A 22,212-nucleotide genomic window follows, 5' to 3' on the forward strand; every position below is an offset into this window, starting at 1 on the left:
GTGGTGGTGCTGGCAGATGAGCTCCAGGTGATCCCCAGAGAAGGGCTGTCTCAAAACAGAGAGTGTCATCTTCATTTCCAGGGTGGGAAGCCTCTTTTACGTCTTGAGTATGAGCTGAAGCCCTAAAGACCCCTTACCATGTGCGACCAGCAGGGAGACCCGCCAACTCCATCAACAGAAAGAGATCATAAGCCTTTCTGATCTGAGATAGTTTGTATTACCTGAGCTTCCCCTAAAATCCTACAGGAGGGCAATTGCCAGCTTCTAAATTTAGGCGTTCGTGGGTGCCTGTTGGCAGAGAGAAGAAAGGCTTGCTTCAGTGCTGTGGTTTGCCTTGAAATCCAGTCAAGCCCCAAATTCTAAACACAAAGCAGCTGTTTGCCCAGAAAGTGAGCCGGGATGTTTCATATCGATGGCTCTTCCCATCACCACCTCCCCCCGCCCCAACCCCACAACCCCTTCTCTTTCTTCCCTCTCTCGTTTTTCATTACTATAGTGCCAGAAAAACTCAGTGTGAATGAAAATGGGGAAAGGATGCACATTCAAGCCAGCATTATCTGCCATAGACGATCACGGATTCGGGGGCGGGCCCGTGGGCAAGCCATCCAGGCAGACCTGCCTCAGCGCCACTGTTTACAGAAGAAAGGAAAAAATAGAAATTGATCTGCAGCGTTGGTACAGGGGCCGGGTCAGGCGGGGCAAAGGATTCAGTTGCCACTCTTTCAGCCACACGAAATGCCAGCTGATCTCTATCGGGCCCCAACCGGGGTATCTTTAAGGTAAATCTTCTGTTCCACACTCGCAGCCAGGGTTCTACTTTCCGATGCCTCGGGCGGAGCGGTCCACCACTGAATCCGCCCGATCGGGTGACGGCTCGGGTACCTGAGCAAGGCGGGCATTCTGACACCCCCTCTCCCCATTGCTGGTCCCCTCTGGCCCTCTCTGGAGGAAGGTTCCGTCCCTAGGCCTGGCTCCAGCTGTCTCCATAAGGCCGTGTCACAATCGCATGACAAAATCCCATGGATTTGGGTCTTCTGTGAAATGGCCAGTTCTCGAATTCTTTAAGAATCAATAATGGGGGATGGCAGGAGTACAGGTGTCTATCTGATACCTAGAGAGAGTGTTTCTTGGGCACCTGCTACATGCCAGTCACCATGGACGGTGGTTGGTGGTTTCAGTCCATTATCCTCACACTGTGATGGGCAGGCTAATTCCCATTTTATAGATGAGAATGTTGAGGTGCAGAACTTAGTAACTCCCCAAGATTATGCTGCTAAAGTGACAAAGTGAGGATTCGAACCAAAGTACACCTGATTCTAAACTTTATTTCTTCTCCCCACAGTCGATACTTCCCACCAATGCCAATATTTCCTTATATCAATCTACAGTTTATTTCCAGGTGTCTAATTTCACTGTGGACTTCCTGGTGGCTCAGAAGTAAAGAATCTACCTACAAATTCAGGAGACATGGGTTCGATCCCTGGTTCAGGAAGATTCCCCTGGAAAAGGAAATGGCAACCCACTCCAGTATTCTTGCCTGAGAAATCCCATGGACAGAGAAGCCTGGCGGGCTACAGTCCATGGGGTCACAAAGAGTCAGACATGATTTAGAGACTCAACAATATAAACAACAACAACTTTGCTCTGGGCACCTCCTTGGCCCTCGGTTTCTCCGTCAATGAATAAGGCAATTGGAAGGAAGCAGTCTGGCACTTTCTTTGCCAGCTCTGACATTTCTGAAATCCTGTGTCTGCGGCAACAGTCAGGGGCTTTCGAGCAATAAATCAAGGTGTTTGAAAATTACAATTTAGCAAGGGGAGCCAGGGCTCACAGTGGCTGGGGCCTTTAAGCTATGGTCTATAAAAGTACAGACTGACTTGAGAGGTTTACTGTTGGCAGGCCAGGTGCCCAGCCTCACAGGGCTCTTGCACTGGCGTCCTTGTAACCAGGCTCTGTAATGTGACTGACACATACGGAGCCCACTCCACACCTCGGGGGCCTGCTTCGAGATATGTCCTTACCGGGCCATGGACGGCTGGAGTGAAATGTGACTTTCTGTGAGGTGGCGGGAGGGGTTTGGGGAGCCATGTGGGGTGGCGACAGGCCGTGTGGCAGCCGGCTTTGGCAGGCCCCGGGGTGTTTTCTTTGCACAGCATGCTCTGGGGAACCAGGTTTCCAATCCCCCTTGGCTCCCTTCTATGGCCCTCACCTTCCCTCTCCTGCCCCCCTCTTCCCGCTCTCAATGAGTGTAGCGGGAACCCGGCCAACGACTGAGCCAAAATGAAGACATTTCGCAAATGGCATGTTCCAGAGGCTGAGCGCTGGCAGGCAGGCCTGGGGGGAGTGGGGCCGCTCCCTGTCCATCCCCTAAATATCCTAAGTATGTTCCCTCCTTGGCCGCAAAACCACAGCAATGTCTTCCTTCCTCCCCTCCGCCCTCGGACCCAGGGTCTGCAAGCAGATCAGCCTGCCGCAAGGTCCCGGAGGCGCCGCCGCTGCCAAGGGAGGGGCCTCAGCCAGCCTGGCGCTCCGGCTGGCGCTCCAGCCATCAGCTGGCCCATCCTGCCTCAGCTTCTGCTTGCGCTGGTCTGGCCGCCAGGCCCAGGGCTGCTTCTGGTGAGGAGTGGGATGGAGCGTCCCCTTCATGAGGAAGGCCTGCCGTCCCCTTATCACTCCTTCTGGGACAGGCTTCCCTTCTCCCAGTCTTTCTAAGTCACAACCCTGGGGGCTGTTGGGCATGAGGTGACCTGGTGTCATTCACTCCCAGGCCCATTGCAGGCCTTGACTATCTATCTGTGGGACCCCTTAGAGAATCACGTCCCTTTTTGGGCTTCTGTTGTACCATGAGAATCTCGGGGAAGAAGGGTGGTTTGGGATCTTGCTTTGGGGAGTTTGGTGGAGGGAGCTCAGGCCAGAGGGAGATAGTTTGGGGTGTGTTCATCACTCGTCGTGTCCAACTCTTTGCAACCCCAAGGACTGTAGCCTGCTGGACTCCTCTGTCCGTGGAATTGTCCAGGCAAGAATCCTGGAGTGGGTAGCCATTCCCTTCTCCAGGGGATCTTTCCAATCCAGGGATCGAACCCCGATCTCCTGCACTCCAGGCATATTCTTCACCGTCTGAGCACCCGGGGGAGCCCCAGGCCCTCAACTCTCAGAGAAGACCCTTGCTTACGTGTTTCACATCCATTCAACCAAAGTTCTTTGCATACACCAAGCTCTGGGTGCCAAGACTACTGGTGATGCCCTGAATGCCTGTGACATGGTGTCTGTCTTCACAGAGGCTGCTAATACTCTAAGGATAGAGTTGACGCCAACCGAAAAGGTCAGCTATCAGATCCAGTGAAGAAGAGACAGGTGGGGGCCTGCAGAGGACTTGAAGAGATGGGTCTCTTGGGCTAAATAAGTGTTACCCTTCCACTTTCCCCAGAGTCTTGGGGTCAGAGAGGTCTTCCCAGGTCCTTCCTTCAGATCAGCCACTCCTACTCCTCTTTCTTGGCACCACCTCCAAACACCAGTGCTCTCGGGTTCTGGCTATCTGGTCTAGATGCTCTGCTCTCTCGACCTTTCTGGGCTCAACCACGCTGATGGCTTCCCCTTGCACCTCAGTCCCGGCAATCTGCCTTTGCTGCCCCAGTCCACTAAGATCCAGACTTACAATCCTGCCTCCTCTGGGCAGTCTTCCAACATGCACCGTATGACTTTCACTCAATAGCTTTTGCTCTCATGCCCTCTACTTTGGTTCTGGGCCCCCAGGCCCCAGGTTATTTAGGCCGAGACCTTGGACTTCACCTTGGATGTGCCCTGTCTCTGCCCCACCCTCTGACCTGGTTACCAGTCTGCAGCTCTTTGCTATATGGCCCCCCTCTCTCTCCACCTCTTTGTAGACACTTCTGCCGCCTAGCTCATGACTTGCGGCTGTTGTCTGCATCCTTGAAGCAGCTTTTTCTCACTTCGTCAAGGGAAACTTTCTGCTGCTGCTCAGTTGGTCTCTGGCCCAACTTCCCATATCAGATGCCATTTCTTCTGCCCTGCTTCTTGACCTCTGGGCATAAGGGAATCCAAGTGAGGCAAAAAGGGTCACCTGTACTGCATTGCTTCAGCCAAGGCCATCATGAAGTTATCCACCTCCTCAGGCTCCAGGGGAGGACTCTTTATTTAGCATTCACCTCTTCTTGGGGGAGTGGGCAGGTTCTCGAAGAGTATGTGGGACAGGAAATACGGTGCTGAATGCTTTTTGCATGAGAGGGCGTGAGAGCAAGAGCTGGTTTGAGATAGTTTACTTTGGTGTCCTGTTGAGAACCAGAGGAATGAGGGATGCTGCCTCGACCTTTTCCCACATCAGGTGACCCTAGGTGACATCCAAGTCCAGACCATGAATATCAATACCATCCACCTGACATCCTCTTTGGAGTCCTGAGCCACCATGCTGGAGTACCCAGGTGGAGGGAGATGTGCCTGAAGACACTCCCTGTCCCAGCGTCTGGCCCACGAGTCAGCCACCATCTCACGCCACTGAGGGCCCTGCAGATGATTCCAGCCCCACCAGTGTCAGGCAGGAAAGAACTGCTTGAGAGATGCCAGTGAGAACCACCTAGGTGAACCCAGGTGACCCTCAAACCATGAGATTATAATAAAAGATTATTATTGTTTAAGCCTCACATTTTAGAATGCTTTGTTACACAGCAGTAGCCTGCTAACACATCAGGCTCTGGAGCTGGAAAGCCCTCATTTCAAAGCCCAGCTCTAAGACAAGCTGCCTCAGCCAGATCGCTTACCTTCTGGTCCAGAGCTTCTTCATCTATAAAACAGAAGCATTAATATCAGCACAGCAGGCTTGCTTGGAGGCTCACACCTGATGTGAGAAAAGGTCGAGACAGCATCCCTCATTCCTCTGGTTCTAGATAAATGACATCTGTATTACTATTCCCCCTAACTAGAACATGACCCGGGCCCACAATTTAACCTCAGTTTAGCCCAATTTTACTCTGCTCAAACCTCTTCTCTCCTATGATGTCTTTCCCATCTCTCCAGCTGGGAGGAAATTGTCTCAGTTCAGAGCTTGGTACCAGCTGCCTGATGTTTTTCACACATTCCCTCATCTCATGGGTATTTGGCATGTTGGTGTAAGACTCACACATACCTAACAAGCCAGGAGATTGCATGTGGGTAGAAGCCACGGGTCACACCTCAGTCATCCCTCAACCCCTGGACACCTACTCCCTCAGATATATGGGCTGCAATAAATTCTTGACTTAAACAAATGGAGAGCAGAGCATTTCCTTTAGAAGTCCCTATTCGTCTCTGACCTGAAATCCTTGTGCTACAGAGTCAGCTACCTGTGCTGCGGAGCCTCAGCTGCTGCAGCCGGGGGCCCTCCCAGTGCAGGATCTGGGTCTTGGTGCCTCTCCTGCCTGTACTCTGTTATATTCCTGGCACGCAGGTCACAACCCACCTGTGGTCAGCACCAGCCAGCCAGTTGGCACCTGAGTCCTTGAATAGGAGTGATGTAACAGAAGCAGATGTCCCCTGAAGTGCCTGACACATAAGTGAGTCTGGGGTGGATCAGGCAGGTGCCAGGAGAGCTGTCATCTCAGAGAGGTGAGCGGTTCTGCCCAGAGGGAGGACCTTAGCCCAGAAGGAGATGCAGCTCAGGGCATGCGAGTTGCATGCATCACCCTTCTATTAAGGGGATGAAGATGGCGCCCGTCCACCAACGTCGGCACCACACTGGGCCAAAGACATAGTCTCCAATGTTTCCTGAGCTTTTCTCCTCCCTTCCTCCTTCCCTCTCTCCCTTCCTTTCTTTTCTCCTTTCCTTCCTTCCTTTATCAAACATTTACTCCTGGCCTACTATATTCCAGGTAAGTACTTGGGGGCCAAATGGTCATCAAAACACAGGACTTGCCCCCAAGGATCTCCTGTTTTACTGCATGCAGGTGTGTGTGCAAATAACTAAGCAATTAATTGTCACAGTCTGTTAAGTACTGGGCATGGTAGAAACTGGGAATCCACCCAGCCTTAGAATTCAAAGAAGCCTTGCAGAAGAGATGGCAGCTAAGCTGAGTCAGAAACAGCTAAGCATGCAAACGGGTGATTGGAGTGCATTGCAGGCCATTGAAGAAGGGCATTCCAGGTCACACGGACAGCTGGTGCAAAGGCCCAGAGGTGACTGAGGGCCCAGAGGAACTGCAGAGTCAAGCAATGCTGACCCAGGGATGATGGATGAGGTAGGGTGAAGAGAGAGCTGATGGAGAGGGGCTCAAGACGAGGATCACAAGGGTCTTGTGGACCATGTTAAGGGGCTTGACTTCCTCCTTGGGTCACTGAGGGACAGCTCTGCATATTAGAAGATCCCATTAACAGGATGAAATGGCCGTGCCTGGAGTAAGGGGTCAGTTAGGAGATCAGGGCCATCTCCCAGGCAAGTGTTCATAGTGGTCCAGACCAGGGCAGGGGTGGGAGGGTGGCACAGGGCTGGCGAGGAGCAAGTGGATGGTCCCCAGAAAGACAGAAGAAGCAGGAAATGTGTAGGAAGTTGAAGTACATGTTGTATAAGGAAGCATAAGAGCATATTTCTGAGGAGAGGGGCAAACAGACATTCCGCAGAAAGGAGAGAGAGTTGGAAGGGTCTGCACCGGTGAGCACCTGTGCGCTTCCAATCCCTGTTTCTGCTTACGTGCACGTCTGCCAGGAGACACACCGAGGCACAGTACTCTAGGGGCAGCAAGGACCTCGATCATCACCCCTCACTCAAGCACTCCTGTCTCCATGATGGAACTTGGCTGACACTAGTTCTAAAAGGCTGCCAGAGCCCTGGGACTCCAGAGTAGGAGGGGGTCTGAGTCATACGCAGGCATCGGAGTGCCTTGGAAAGGGAGGTAGTGAGCCTCTAACAGTGTTTCTGTGCCCTGAGCCCAAGGCTTAGCAACCGGAAATGAGAGGGAAACAGATGGACAGTGCAGGTGGTCACAGAGAAGGATTTGCAGTGGTCTGGGTGCTTACAGATCGAAGCGTGCTCTGCCTCCTCTCAGAGTGGGACCTCAGTGTGACCATCAGTCCTGGCTGGGTTGGACGATACTTGTTCCCAGGACCACTGCCTTCACTCAGCCAACTGGACTCCAGGAAGCATGAAGGGGAAAGGCTCATGGCCACTCACTTGCTCACAGAGTGTGGTCAATCCACATGGAGGCATCTGTCCAAGTGAGCAGTGTTTACATATACGTGTGTATGTGTTGAGTCATGTGTTATAGGTCTACTTCTGTATGTGTGTTGTTTATGCATGCCCGTGTATGTGCTCTGTGTGTGATCACCAGAATGTGTGTGTTTACCTTTCTGTGCTCTTGTGTACAGTGTGAGTGTGGGAGTGTGTATGGAATGTCTCTGTATGTTCCTGTGAGTGACTCTTTGTATCAGTTAGCTTGTGCTGTTTAACAAGTTGCCCCAAAACTTTATAGCCTAAAGCAACAAGCATTTATAATTGCTCACCATTTTTTGGGTTGGCTTGGAGGTTCTTCTGAGCTTGGCTAAATTCTACTGAGCCTGTTCATGTGTCTTGGGCAGCTAGTGACTCTGCTGGAGGTTGGGCTACAGAGACATCACTCCCCTCTCTGGCACTGGCAGCTGACTTGAAGTCAAGGAGTGGCTTGGATCACTCTTGGTGGTGGCAGTTTAGTCACTAACTCGTGTCCGACTTTTGCGACCTCATGGACTGTAGCCCACCAGGCTCCTCTGTCCATGGGATTTTCTAAGCAAGAATACTGGAGTGGGTTGCCATTTCCTTCCCTAGGGGATCTTCCCAACCCAGGAATTGAAGCCGGGTCTCCGACATTGCAGGCAGATTCTTTACTGACTGAGCTACAAGGAAAACCCACTAAGCTTCCAGCAAGTTATCCAGGGCTGATTCACATGGTTCCCAGTACATCAATAGCAAATGTTAATTTCAATTTCAAATTTTCAATTTCTCTCTGCATTGTATTTGCTTCTTTCCCTCTGGCCAAATCTAGTCACATGGGTTAAACCTGAGGTCAATGTAGAGGAGGGAGATTACAAAGAATGTAAACACGGGGAAGGGATTCATTGCTGCTATTTTCACAAATAATTCACCTAGACTGCATGTGTGTGTGTGTCTGTGAGGGTATGGCTATGTGTTCCCCTGTGTGTACATGCATGCCTGTTTGTGTACATGCATGTGCTTGCCCCAAAGAATAGCAGCAAGAGATTATGCATGAACACATGTGGGTGTGCCTCTTTATGTGCACGCACATGTGTGCACACGGACATATCCACAGTGTGTGTGCATGGCTGCTCAAGAGAACCGCAGCAGAAGCAAGTGTGTGAGCACACACACACCAGAGAGCTCCTCCCTGTACACATACGCACTTTCACGCCAGCATGTGGACCCGTGCATGTGTGCGTGTATGATTGCCCCATTAGGCAGAGACAGGATCCTGGGTGTTAGTACCTACCCGGGCTCTGTCTCTGTGTGTATAGGTACCCATGCAGCTTGGAAAGGAGCCAGAGCCTAGGCTAGGTCATGGGCCTGGGTCTGGACCTAGTTCTAGAGCTTTCCCACAGGTGGTTAAGTTAATGGAGACCAGCTCTCAGTCCCCAATTCACATCTGTTGCCCCTCAGCTCAACCTGCTTCCACTGTCCAGCACCCACCTAACCCCACATCCCACGCTTTAATCCTCCTTGTTTGAAAGCTCAGCTGATTTTCTTCCTCCTCCAGGACACCTTCCCAGGTGAAACCGCAGCGGCACCCTCAAGGCTTCCAAGCCCTTGTCTGAGTCACTGGTTGTGTTCGGGTTAATCCACAGGCACCCTGCTGTGTGTGCGGGTTCCTGTCTCCCCTTTGGGCCCAGGGCCCCAGGAGGACAGCGGCCACTTCATGTTCAGTTCTGCTGCTTCCTCGCCCCCTTCTCCCACATGGTGCCTGTATATAGTAGGTGCCAGATCCACACTTGGTGGATTGAAAAGGACGCAGTCTGCTGTGTCTCTGAAGGCGAGGTCCGAGAAGGCTAGTGGTTGAGATACACTTCTCCCCAAGCACCCCAAATCCCTCCACCACCCACCCCTTCCACGGGTCCCACTTCCCGCCCTGCAGCCACCTTACGCATGCACATCCCCACCTGTGCTGAAAAAAAAAAATAGTAATCAGTCCCCAAATGAGATGCACAGCCACTCCACAACAGACACTTACCACCCGATTTCATCAATTCTAAGATGGCTTTTTTCCTATTATCTCATTTTCACCTTCTGAAATCGGGCCCCATCCCACAAATGATGATGTCTCAAGTCACTGGCCAAGTGGCTGTCATGATGCGGTTGTCATCTCCTGGCGAGCATGTTCATAGCCCTTCCCATTGTTGTCGCATCAGTGGAGAGCTCGGCATTGTTGTACGACTCGCCCTGAGTGTAATTGCCGCTTTACACATCTTCAAAAAGATCAGACTATGATTCAGCAATGGAATGAAAAGTTACTGTGTGTGCAGAAAGGCAGAGATAAGACGGCAGCCGTGCAGCTGGGATTAGAGAGGCAAATACTTATTGTTGGAGCAACCACGATATATTATTTCCTTGTGAAGGAATGTTCCACAACAACCTGCATTATGGAACCTAAGACGAAAGATAGCACAGGGAGCTGACATTGTTCTTGTTTTTTTATTACTGAGATATGTTGGAAAGAACTGTCCAGCACCTGCCAAGAATGAACCAAAGGCAGGAGAAGTTGCCAAATCCCTGGGTGTGTGTGCTCAGTCATTAAGTCATGTCCATCTCTTTGCAACCCCATGTAGCCCACCGGGCTCCTCTGTCCATGGGATTTCCCAGGCAAGAATACTGGAGTGGCTTGCCATTTCCTTCTCCAGGGGAATCTTCCCAACCCCAGGATCAAACCTGAGTCACGCAGATTCCTTATTGTTGAGCAACCAGGGAAGCCCAAACACCTGAGACTATATGATAAATTCAAAAGCAACAAAAGACTTTTCTGGTGAATCGTTGCCTCTCACTCTTTTGAAGACATTACATCAGAGTTTACCAGATATTTTTCTTTCTCAGTGATGGCTGTAATGTGTCCTGCAATTGAGTCATAAAGGAGATATACTAGGGCATATGCCCAGTGACACTTAATCCTTTCAAGACTCTAAGATGTGGGTTTTAGAGGGGAGTCAAGAGTCCTAATGGTCAAGTGCACCCTAGTCAACCCAACAGTACCCTAAAAGCACAGAGTGTCCATCATAGAGGCTAAGAAGACTGACTGAGGCTTCTCTCTGTAGCCCGCCTTTGAATAATAATCAGAAAAACAAGTTGACCCTCCACTTTCTAAATAAACTGCTTCCCAGGAAATGTACCAACCTATTAGCACAAAAGCATTGTTTGCTCCATAAATGTCAGTTATATGCAGGCTACTGTCTTACTTTCTGCCATATCCACGTGTAATAACTGCTTTTATTTTTAAATTACCCTTTTTTTTCCAGGGTGTGTATTAGTCAGTATAAGTGGGATTGTGCTGCAGTAATAAGCAACCCCCAAAATCTTAGTGGTTGATAATAATCTAGGATTCCAGCTCAGGGTGAATGATCTGTCAACAAAGGAAAAGGCTACACAGGGGAAAGTGTACTTCAGCCAAAGGAGATGCACAGAAGCCAAAGGGACCATTCCAGCAGGGGAAAGTCACTCTTTTCTTGAAACCACAGTGGCGTCATCTGTCAAATGGAGATTGTCAATTGCAGTCAGCCCTCTGTATATTCGGGTTTTGTATACATGGAAACAAAAAATATACCAACCATGGATTGAAAATATTTGGGAAAAAAATTCCAGACAGTTCTAAAAAGCAAAACTTGACTTTGTTGATGATTTAGTGTACTGGAGGATGAGCACAGGTTACATGTAAAAACTATGCCATTTTATATCTGGACTTGAGCATCCTTGGAATTTTGTATCTACAGAGAGTGGGGCATCCAGGAACCAATCTCCCACAGTTATACAAGGATAACTGCATTTCTTCTTTGCCTCCTTCAAATATGTCTTTCAAAAATACAGTAAGATTGTGCAGTCATTTGAAAACATTCAATTTTAACCATTGTGGGTGATCCTATTGGTGTCTGGTCCATATCCTACAGCCCGACTATTTATTCTTGCCCTGGCCAGCTCCCAACTGCCAATATCTGATGGGTTTGCTTGAGAACTGTTCTCCAAGACTTGGGAGGGCCTTTCAGGCTGTGCATATTAGCAGGCTGGGCTGTCTGCGGCATCAATGTCCTGAGGGAAACCTCTTTCACCAGTGACTCATGAGGTTTGGAGGACAGCTCCCCAGCTGCCTTACCCTTTCATAGGGCAGTTCTAAGGCAGAATTTTTAATTTCCTAGGGAGAGTAAACTCTGGGTGCCCACTGTGGTAACTAGTTCAATAACTCACTACACCTTTGCTGCGTCCCCTACCCCACAAGCTCTTCACATGCTCACATTCAAAGCCTTGTCTTGGGATTTGCTTCTGGGGAAACCCAAACTCAAAGATCCATAGAACTCCCTTACATAAGATGCAGGGAAGAGGCATCACTCGACTTCTGGCAGAAGTGCGATGCCCCCAACAGTGATTCCTGTTCTGCACTTTGCAGGTGATGATCTCCTAGATGTTGGTACCCAAGTCCTCTGCCAACACAGTCAGGAGTTTCTGGGTGTGATGGCAGAATGGGGAGAAGGCAGGACCTAGGCAGTCTTGAGAGTTCCACCCCAACTTCAGGCTCATAGAAGGATGTCAAGACCCAGAGAAGGGGTGTCCAAGGTTATATAGACAGTTTGAGTGGAGGCTAGGGGTTCAGACTTGTTTTCAACATAGCTCAGAACACAAGCCCCCAGATGAAAGGGGCTGGAGCTATCTCCTTTCCCCTTCCTCCAAGTCTATCATGCTATTGACACAAAGCTCCTGAAGCTGTTGGAATTTCCTGGGTAGCAGGAATGCCCTTTGTTATTCATAGGGACTCCCTATTGCACCCTTGAGTTTATACTGAGATGACAGGATGGAGCCCCTTGATAATCTCTGAAAGCAGCAGGTCACCAGAAAGGCCAAGGGATTGGAGGTTGGAACTCAGCCCCATCCACCACCTTGTTCCTGGAAGTAGGGCTGTTGCTGAAGGTTTTGTTGTTGTTCAGTCGCTAAGTCATGTCCGACTTTGTGATCCCATGGACTGCAGCGTGCCAGGCTTCCCTATCTTTCACTGTCTTCCAGAGTTTGTTCAAATTCATGTCCATTGAGTCAGTGATGCCATCCAACCATCTCATCTTCTGTTGTCCCCTTCTCCTCTTGCCCTCAATCTTTCCCAGCATCAGGGTCTTTTCCAAAGTTAAGTTCTGCCAAAACTCTTGAATAATAAGACTCAGTGAGCTTCAGAGTCTGTAAACACACTGAAGTGATGGCAGGTTGTGCCAAAGAAGGTATGGAAGTTCTGTACACACCCTCCCCCCTGAGACCGTTCCCCATGCCCCTCTTCCATCTGGCTATTCCTGAGTTATAACCTCTACAACAAACCAGTAATTGTGAGTGAAGGATCTCCCTAAAGTCTTTTCTGTGTGGGATTCCCCTAGACTTTGTAGCCAAGTCAGATAGAAGTATGGGGACCCTGGGAACCCAAAACTTGTGTCTGATACCGGAAGTAGGGACAGCCTTGTGGGACTGAGTCCTTGAACTTGTGAGTCTGATACTTAGTGTCAGAATTAGTCTAGGTACTTAGTGTACTAAGTGAACTCAGTACTTAGTCTAAGTACTTAGGGCCAGAATTGACTTGTCACACACCAAGCTGGTGTCTGGAGAATCAGTGAGCTGCTGGCTTGGTGGTGTCAGAATGGCCAGTGTGAGTGGGAACAGCATTGCGGGCCCTTGCACAGCTGGGTGCCTGCTCTGGCCCTTTTCAGAACCATCTCCCACTGTCATGTGGCCTTCTGCAGCCCGACCCCTTCTCACCGGTCCAACCTACTGTCTCGCCACTCTCTGCCCCTCCTAATCTCTGCCTCAGCATCCAGACTCCATGCAGTTCCCAGAAGGAATGTTCCCTGCTCTTCATGCCTCAGCCTCTGCCCTTCTGGATCCCTCACGAGGCTCCTCCCTCCCCTCCCCTTGCCCTGCATCATCTAGCCGACTCCTGTCCATCCCCCATTCCTCAGCCCAAGCACCACTTCCTCCGAGAAGCCTCCCTGCTTTTTCCTCTCACAACCCCTTGCCATTCCTCTTTGACAACTCTCATCACCCACGTAGCATGGGGCCCCCAGATCACTGGCTCCAGGCCGGCAGGCTGGGCCCCAATCACCTGTCTGGCCCTTTTGGGGCAAACAGGTATTAGTCAGGGCCACGCAGTACCATGAGGAGAGGAGCCAGCAGGTAGAGTGTGCGGAGACAGGGCTGGGGAGAGAAAACAAGATCCTCTTTTGATTGAGCCCGTGAAGTCACTGGGGAGAGAGTGAACCCAAGGAGTTATAAATAGCCTTGGAAATCATGCATATTACATTAGGGGTGTTGGTGACAGCTTAAGTATATTTCCATAAGGTTCCATTATATTTACGTATTAGTTAATGGATACTTAAAATATTATGTTACCGTAATGCTCATGTTTTATTAGCAAACTATCACATCAAATGGAGTTGCTAAGTGCGATGGAAAATTGGCTCTGTGGCTAGATTTCTGTATTTTCACACTGAATTTTTGATTTCTCATTCCTCGCCCACCCACTGCTGGTGAGGAGCTAATTTTCTTCAAACACTTATGATCTCTGCCCTCCACCTGACTGAGAGGCTTGGAAGTGTGGAGGTGGGACCCCAGCCCCTCAGTAGAGGGCAAGAATTATAGACTAGGAGGCTTTTTGAAGGATCTAAGCTTGGTTATTCATCTGCTGTGTGGCATTAGGTAAGTTTATTGCCTTCTCTGAGTTTTAGTACTTCTTTCTGTTTAATGAAGAGTTAGAGTTGTTTATTAGCATTAGTATTATTCAGTGTTCTCCAGAGAAACAGAACCAACAGGATGGGTATAGATAGATATAGATATAGGCTATCCAGTTTGGCTCAGTGGTAAAGAATCCACCTGCCAAGTAGGATACCTGGGTTCGATCCTTGGGTCGAGAAGATACCCAGGAGAAAGAAATGGCAACTCACTCCAGTATTCTTGCCTGGGAAATCCTATGGACAGAGTAGCCTGGCAGGATACAGTCCGTGGGGGTCACAAAGAGTCAGACATGACTTAAGCGACTAAACAACAACAACAGATACAGATACAGGAAGAGAGATTTATTTGCAGGAATTGGCTCACTCAGTTGTGGGAGCTGGCAACTATGAAATCTGTAGGGCAGGCTGGCAGGCTGGAGGTCAGGAGAGAGTTGGAGTTTGACCAGACACTGGGTATCATGACCTAGCCAAGTTGACACAGAAAATTAATTTTCAGTTTCTAAGCATCTTATGGTTCTCTGGGTCGAATTCTGGATTTTCTGCAAGGGAATGTCGAACTTTACTGCTTTCTGTTTGAGAAGGTGGCTGGAAATGGCCATATATCCTCAGGTGTCCCAGGGCTGCCCAAGGGGTGTGGCAGGACAGCTTAGATCCTTCCCAAGTGGGCTTCACCACCTCTCTTTTCTCTCCCCAGGGTGGTCCAGGCCCAGAGGAGGAGCGCGTCAAGCTTTGCTTCTTAAAGCCAAAGGGAAGCCCCTAATAGCACTTGCTAGAAGTTTGGTGTTTTTTTCCCCCCCAGACTTTGTTCAAGGATGCAAAGACTCTAAAGAGGAAGAGCTGGAGGAATTGCCCCAGGTGAGGGTAGAGTGGCAGCGGAAGCTGGGGTAAAGAAGTTGCTGGCATGGGAGGCAGAAGGAGAGGGGGGGCTCCTGGGAGCATGGAGATTCGAGGAGGAACAGTGGGAGAGTCTTCTGTAGCATCCTTGCCCCCAGCCCAGAGCCTCTGAGGTCCTCACGCGTGATCATGGAGGCGATGATTTCACCTTGCTCACCGGTAAGTCAAAGCCAGTGAGGGGCAAGCAGAGGGCTGCCCACCTTCCCCCACACCAGATATTCCCAGGTCTTGGGTTCTCAGTTCTAACCACAAATTCTAGGATAACAAGGATGCCAGCGAGGCAAGAGAATGGACGTTGATGAAGAGGGTCCAATTCTCTACTTCACAACTGGCCAGCTACCTAACCTCTGAAATAAGTCACTTCTCTGAGCCAATTTCTCCACGTGCACCAGGGTAATTCAAGCAGGATCTTTTACCCAAAGGGCTTCAAAAAGGATTTGATACACTGAAAACAAAAAAATAAAACCTCAGTAAGGATTCAAGCCTGTGCTTAGGAATGCTTCCCAGATGGATGACCTTGAACAATGCCTGAAGCTCTCTGATCCTCAGTTTCCTCATCTGAAAAACGGGGCTATTGGGCTTCCCTGGTGGTCCAGTAGTTAAGAATCTGCCTTGCAATGCAAGGGATGCCTGTTCGATCCCTTATCTGGGAAAATTCCACATGCCACTAGGGGTAACTAGACCTGTGGGCCACAACTACTGAGCCCAGAAACCACAGCCTTGAAGTCTGTGGGCCCTAGAGCATGTGCTCTGCAACAAGAGAAGCCACTGCAATGAGAAGCCTGAGCACCGCAACTAGAGAGTAGATCTTGCTGGCTGCAACTAGAGAAGGCCCCTGTGCAGCAACAAAGACCTATCACAGCCAAAAAATAAAATAAGTAAATCTTTTCTAAAAAATGGGGCTATTACTAGCACTTACCTCAATGGGGCCATTTTATTCCCATTATGTGCCAGCTGCTGTGCCGGACACTGGAAATGTAAGCGACTAACACAACAGGTGAAGTCCCTGTCCTCATGGAGCTGACATTCTAGTGGTAGGTATGGTGGTACTGACCCAGGGATTGAGCTCAGACCTCCCGCATTGCAGCAGACTCTTTACCCTCTGAGCCACTAGGGAATCCCAGTATTAATATTAGCAACATAATAAAACAAATATATATCTCAAAATACGTGGCTTCCCTGGTGGCTCAGACCGGTAAGAAAAATCTGCCTGAGATGCAGGAGAACTGGGTTCAATCCCTAGGTCAGGAAGATCCCCTGGAGAAGGAAATGGCAACTCACTCCAGTATTCTTGCCTGGAGAATTCCATGGACAGAGGAGCCTAATGGTCTACCAGTCCATGAGGTCACAGAGTCAGGCAGGACTGAGCAACTAACACTTTTACTTTCTTTCTTCATGTGATTAAGAGTTATGGAGAAAAATGAAGCAAGAAAGCAGGCTGAGGAAAGCCAAGAGTTAAATTTTAAATAGCCAGGGAGGCCCTCATTGAGAAGGTATCATTTGAGCCAAGGCTATGGAGACGTTTAAATAAGATAATCGCATAAAACAGAGCAAACTAAGACCACGCCCATTCAGGCCATGCCCATTCCGTCACTCAACGCCTAGGCTAGAATTGAGTAGTTGTAACAGATCCCCTGCAACCCACAAAGCCTAAGATATTTACTGTCTGGCCTTTGCTAGAACAAGTTTGCCAACCATGAGCATACAGTCCTGCACAGATGGTCTGAATTCTGGTGGGACTCAAGTATTATTATTACTGTTGTTAGTATTATTAGCTGACAGCTGAAGGACGCTGTCCCTGGAGGTGGCAGAATACAGGGACTCCGATGTGGCCCCTGAACCCGGCCACAGATCTGTATCTCAAATCCTGTTTTGAGAGCATATAGCATCTTGGCAGACAGACCCGGGGGAGGAGGCACTCCAGGCTGAGAAAACAGTGTGACCAAAAGGTTGGTGGTGGGAAATGACAAATTGTGTTTGGAGAATGGTAAGTGGCACAGGGAAACGGGCCTCCCATTCCGCCTCCAAAAATATCTCTCCCCCGCACGTGGCCAGCAGCGGGGCGGGCCCAGGGACCACCGGCTGACAGCGGGCTCCCGGCATCCGCCGTGGGCTGGAGGTGCCGGGGCGGCGCGTTAGCCGCCTGATTGAGTTATGACAGCTCTTCCGCGCCCAACGGGAAGCCGGGCAAGGCGGTCCTAGCGGGGACCTGCAGACAAATGATGATAAAGTGCTCACTTTAAGGAACCATCTCCATAATATTTCATGCTCGCGGCGGGGGAGGGGGCGGGCAGGCTGCCCTGGTGGCACAGCTAACTACTCCATCAATTGATTTGATTCACGGCGGCAGCTACTCCCAGTCATAATATTTCAAATAAATGGGGCCGTGGATAGAAATAATATCTGCATCAATATTAACCCTGAAAGAACTAATGGACATAAGCTATAATTTCCTGGACACCCTAATAACGCGTTTTGACCATTGTTGGCATGGGACAATTTTTCTTTTTCTCTTTTTCTCTCCGCTGCCTGGTCTGTCCGTCTCTCTCTCTCCTCCTAACCTCTGTCAGATCTGCTTTGTTCAGCCCCAACCTCTGGTTTGAGGGCCTCGGGGCTCCCCATTCTCACCTCCCACCAGCCATAACACCCTAAGAGGAAAGAGAAGGAAGCTGAGGGCTGGTTGGCCCATCTATCCTGAGCGGCTTGTAACATGCCCCTGGGGAGGGGGAATAGCATTGCTTGGCCGGGGAGAGCTCGCCTGGCAGGCCTGTTAGAAAGGAAGGGCAAATGACTCTTTTCTAGCCGTGGTGCATCCAACAGATGCTTACTGTGCACCTACTATGCGCTAGGTATCTTACCAGGTGGTTGGGAAACATCAGCGAACAAGAGAGAAGAAAGTCTGTCCCTTGGAGCTTCCATTATGGTTGGGTGGGTGATGGGAGACAAGTGACAAATCCCAAACAAACAAGTGATAAATTATACAGTTTTGGTGTTCACAGACCCAGAGGAGTGAAGTGTGATGGTTGAATCAGAGATGACGTGGACCTGTTCTTTTCTGAACTGGCCAAGAAGCAGCCCTCAGAGAGTTAAACACAGCCCTCACGATGGTGGGAGTGGGTTCTTTGGCCTGTATAATGTTTTTTAAAAATTCATCGATAAAATTTATAAAGCAGGAGATTTTGCTTAAAACTCTGATGTCCTCCGTCTCTTCAGAAATGGGAGGATCCAGCATCACCCATGTTCTCACGTGATGCCCGTGGCTGGAAGGGGTTATCACCAGCTCCCGCAGCCAAGGTCACACTCTGCAATTCACCACAGTCCCCACTGCTCCCTACTGTTGGCCCAGCCCACCCGTCATCACCCAGGTGGTCCCTGTGGCCTCTGGTTTTCATCTTGAGCTGGTTCCTAAGCTTCGCTGTGCCTGCCCAAGCACCGCCCCCACCCCCCACCGCCACTCTAATCATCCCTTCTGCCTTTTCTTTGTCCCTACTTTTGATCCCACCACGGTCTTTCATTTTGTGGCTTTATAATCAGAATGCTTGGGACACTGCATCACTTCCCGGAAATACACATTGAGCAGTGAGGTGGGAAGCCAAGTATCATCACTTTATAAGATTATCCCTCCCTCTGCTATTCAGCAGAATTTTGACATTGAAATCTTGTTCCCTAATTAAAAAAAAAAATGACTATATGAATGAATGCAAGTATATATTTGCCTATACACACATATATTAATACATATAGCTTATATATGTGTGTATTATATATGTACATAGATATGTACACATTTTATTTAAAAGTTTTCTATTATATTACATAAATAATGCATATAACCATTTTCAGCAGAGTTTATGAGCATGTGAGCATTGTCACCGGAACCGGACGGATCTGGGCTAAGTCCAGCTGCTAACCTCTTGCTACCTGTGAGAACTTGTACCTTCACTTCCTTATCTTCAAAAAAGGTAGAACAACAGAACCTATATCATAGGATTGGTTTTTCATGGGAATAAAAGGAGACAAAGTGTTTATTGTATATTGAGTGTCCAATAAGAATGGTAACTACTATGATTTTTTCCATTATCCTTAATCTTACTCTCCCTAGTATGACTGCTCACTCTCCCTAGGGAGACAGGGTGGAATGGTGTGGTAATCTTTGGAGGTGACCCATAGGTCACGCTCTTATCTGTGCTAGAGCCCAGGTGGAGTTTCAAAGTGCTTTCCTAGCAAAGTTGACCACGCTTTTGGATGTCCCCCCACACTTCTGATGGGCAGGGGCCATCCAACCTGGAAGGCAAGCGTGAGGGCTACTGTGTGTAATTACAGACACCATTCACTTGCGTGTGTGCGTGCTAAGTCACTTCAGTCATGTCAGACTCTTTGCGACCCCATGGACCGTAGCCCGCCAGTCTCTTTTGTCCATGTGATTCTCCAGGCAAGAATACTGGAGTGGGTTGCCATTTCCTCCTTCAGGGGATCTTCCTGGTCCAGGGATTGAACCCAGGTCTCTTATGTCTCCTGCATTGGCAGGCGGGTTCTTTACTATTAATGCCACCTGGGAAGCCCATTCATTTATGCCAGTGGTTTTCAGACTTCAGCATTCCTTGGAATCACCTGGAGGGCTTCCCAAAGCCGAGATTGCTTGGCGCCATCCTCAGCATCTCAGAATTTGTGTTTCTACGATGTTTCCCAGTGATGTTGAGGTGGCTGGTCCAGCACTTTGGGAACCATTAGCTTAGACTATCTACCATGTGGCAAGGAAATGATGCTGAGTAAGGGTGGTTAGAAGGACGGATCCTCGCGATGTAGGGACCAGAGAGGGTCTTGCTCTCCACTGTCTGTGCCGATGGGCTACACAGATAGGTTAAAGGACGAATGCCCCTGATTCTGCACTCAGAACCCCAGGCTCCTCTATCCCTCCAGCTGGTTTCCCTGAGTGAGGCTGGTGCAGGCATTAAGGAAATCACAGTCTCCCACCAAGGACCAATGGCTGATGACTAGGGCGGGGGGCAGGGGTGGGGAGCGGGGATAGAGGCGTCTCCACGGGGCAGGATCTGTTCCTGCAACAGCAGGGCATGTGGGGGTACGACAGGGATGGTGGCTCTAGATGTGATCTCCGTATCTGCCCGAATGAGCACATAGCTAGCACCCAGCCTGCATATGGGGGCCTCCCTGCCCTTCCAGCCTGGTCCTGCAGAAAGCTATTAGCAGGTCTTCTTTTCTGGGTCTAAGGATGCTCCCCATCCGCACCTTGGTTAGAAAGGGAAAGATCTATAGATCAGACACTCCCTCATGCTCCACTTCAAAACCTTCACCCCCACCTCCCACTTGAGCCACTTTTTCAGGAGCCAGGTCTGTAAAGGCAGCAATAGCTTTGCACAGGTGCAACCTAACAGCCCCTTACCTTGGCTGGAGCCCTGTTTGTCTCCCTTTCTGCCAAAGCTCCTCTAATACCATCTCATGGGATGCCCGGTACTCACACATGCCCAACCAGGAAGTGAATGCCTTTGACCACAGGGGACGGAAACTAATGGATTATTGCTTCCCCGTTTCATCCTCTGGGTGGCAGCTCTGATAGGTATGTCCTAAAGCTCTCCCAAAAGTGCCAGGGTATCAAGTCCAGTTGGCCATACTGGTGGCCAACTCCACACAGCATCCTTGCCTTGGCCTTCTGACCCTCTCTGTTTTTCCCCTCCTGCCCTGCATGCCTACTTCCTGGAACCTTTCTTAATGAGCTTCTTGAATACAAACCTCTGTCTCAGGCTTTGCTTTTGAGGGGATCTCTGGTTAGAGAGCTTCCTGAGCAGAGGTCTGAGATCCCAAGTTTTGTAAGAGATCATTCACCAGCCAACCATTCAAAAAATGCCCTGAGGTTAGGACTCACACATGCTGGGTCCTAGAGATGCAACAACGGACTAAGAGATGAACAGGTCACAGGTCTTGCATCAAGGGCTCCCAGTGCACTGGGAAAGGAGTCCGCTAGCTACCTTAAGCTTTGAAGGGGAATAAACGCCATAATCAGGAGAAACAGAGCAGGCACCCAACCCACTCTGCCCAGAAGAGGTGGCATCTAAACTGAGACCTGTCACTAGACCAGGACAAAACCCAAATCGGCTCTTGAGTTTTTGAAGTCCACCCCAGGAGGACAGGAGTCAGATACATGTGATGAATATAGATTACTGTGGCATCCTTTCTAGACTATACTAGAGTCTCCTAATTTGCCTTCAGCTCTCCCTTGAGTCTAACCAGAGCCTGCTGCTGCTCCAATTTCTGGGTCTTTAAGGAGGTGGAGAGGGATGTTCCAATTCCAGGAGAACAGAATGCAATCAATCCCATGATGGTACTTCACCACTCAAAGATTCTGTGCTAACCCCCCAAGCCTCTGCCTTCTCCCTGTTCTGCCATCTTTTCTTCCTCTTTTGCTTCCACCTGGGTCTGCTCCCCTCACTGGCCCATGTTTGGCAGCGTATTGGAGGGGAACTTGATCCTGGGGGCACCTGCAATTGCAGGGGATGTGTCTCCTAGAGAGATAAACCTCAGTCTCCCAACGTACATCCCAGGTCCACCCATGTCCACTGCCAGCCATTCTGTGCTCAAGACCAAATCACCTGAGGCTGGTTGGATGACGTTCAAGGCGTGGGGGGGGGAGGGGAGGGGAAGGCATGTTCTGGCATCCCTAGGCATTCCCCTTCAAATTCTCAAAGCACGTTTGGTTATTTGCCTAATTTCTGAAAAACAGCCAAGACTATAAAAATGAGCTAAGGAGACCTTTATGGATGAAGGGGAAGAGGCAGACAAGTTAAGTGTCATCTTTCCCAGCTATAGGGAGATATGGGAGCTTCCAGCTTGGACTTACCTGACCTGGGACAGGCAGAAATGGATGCTTCTGTCAGCGGCTCACCTCAGCCCCAGAGGAAGCCGGGTCTTTCTGTGCTAAGGGTGCTCCTGGATTCCATGGGGCCACCGTGCCATGGTCCCCGGGACCCGCTGGGGGAGAGGTCTCTGCTCTACTCTGCTGAACTCCTGTTCTTACTCCTTCTGGGAAATGTGGGTACCAGATCCTTTAGGGGATGTGGGATTTGGCTCTGGATTTCTGCTGAGAGCCGGAATTTCCTGGGGCTGACATGCGGCCAAGTCCTCTGTGTGGCACAGTGAATCCTCCTTCCTGTCCAGCTCTCAGACCCCCTAGGTGGCCGGGTCAGCAAGGTCAGAGTCCTCCCTCTTTGGCAGCAGGGAAACTTGGCTGAAGCCAAACCAAGGTCCTGTGGCAGCCAGCCCAGCCAGAGTCAGCCAGCGCCTTGACACAAGTATCTAAGGAAGGAAGTCAGCTTACCAGGATGGTGTAGCTTGGGCACTGGCTTGGCAGCCCAGAGACCTGTGTTCTGGGCCTAG

General features: G+C 49.9%; 1 long non-coding RNA gene across 1 annotated transcript; it reads right to left on the minus strand.

Annotated features, from left to right (window-relative positions):
• Nucleotides 1–257: 257 nt before the first annotated feature.
• Nucleotides 258–21,800, minus strand: LOC122421623. Its single transcript, XR_006263530.1, has 3 exons — nt 21,677–21,800; nt 4,776–4,852; nt 258–288 (listed from the first exon to the last, which is right to left on the minus strand). It is a non-coding gene; the product is annotated as an uncharacterized LOC122421623 (long non-coding RNA).
• Nucleotides 21,801–22,212: the final 412 nt, after the last annotated feature.

The sequence above is a fragment of the Cervus canadensis genome, chromosome 18, assembly GCF_019320065.1.
Source record: "Cervus canadensis isolate Bull #8, Minnesota chromosome 18, ASM1932006v1, whole genome shotgun sequence".
Lineage (NCBI taxonomy): Eukaryota > Metazoa > Chordata > Mammalia > Artiodactyla > Cervidae > Cervus > Cervus canadensis.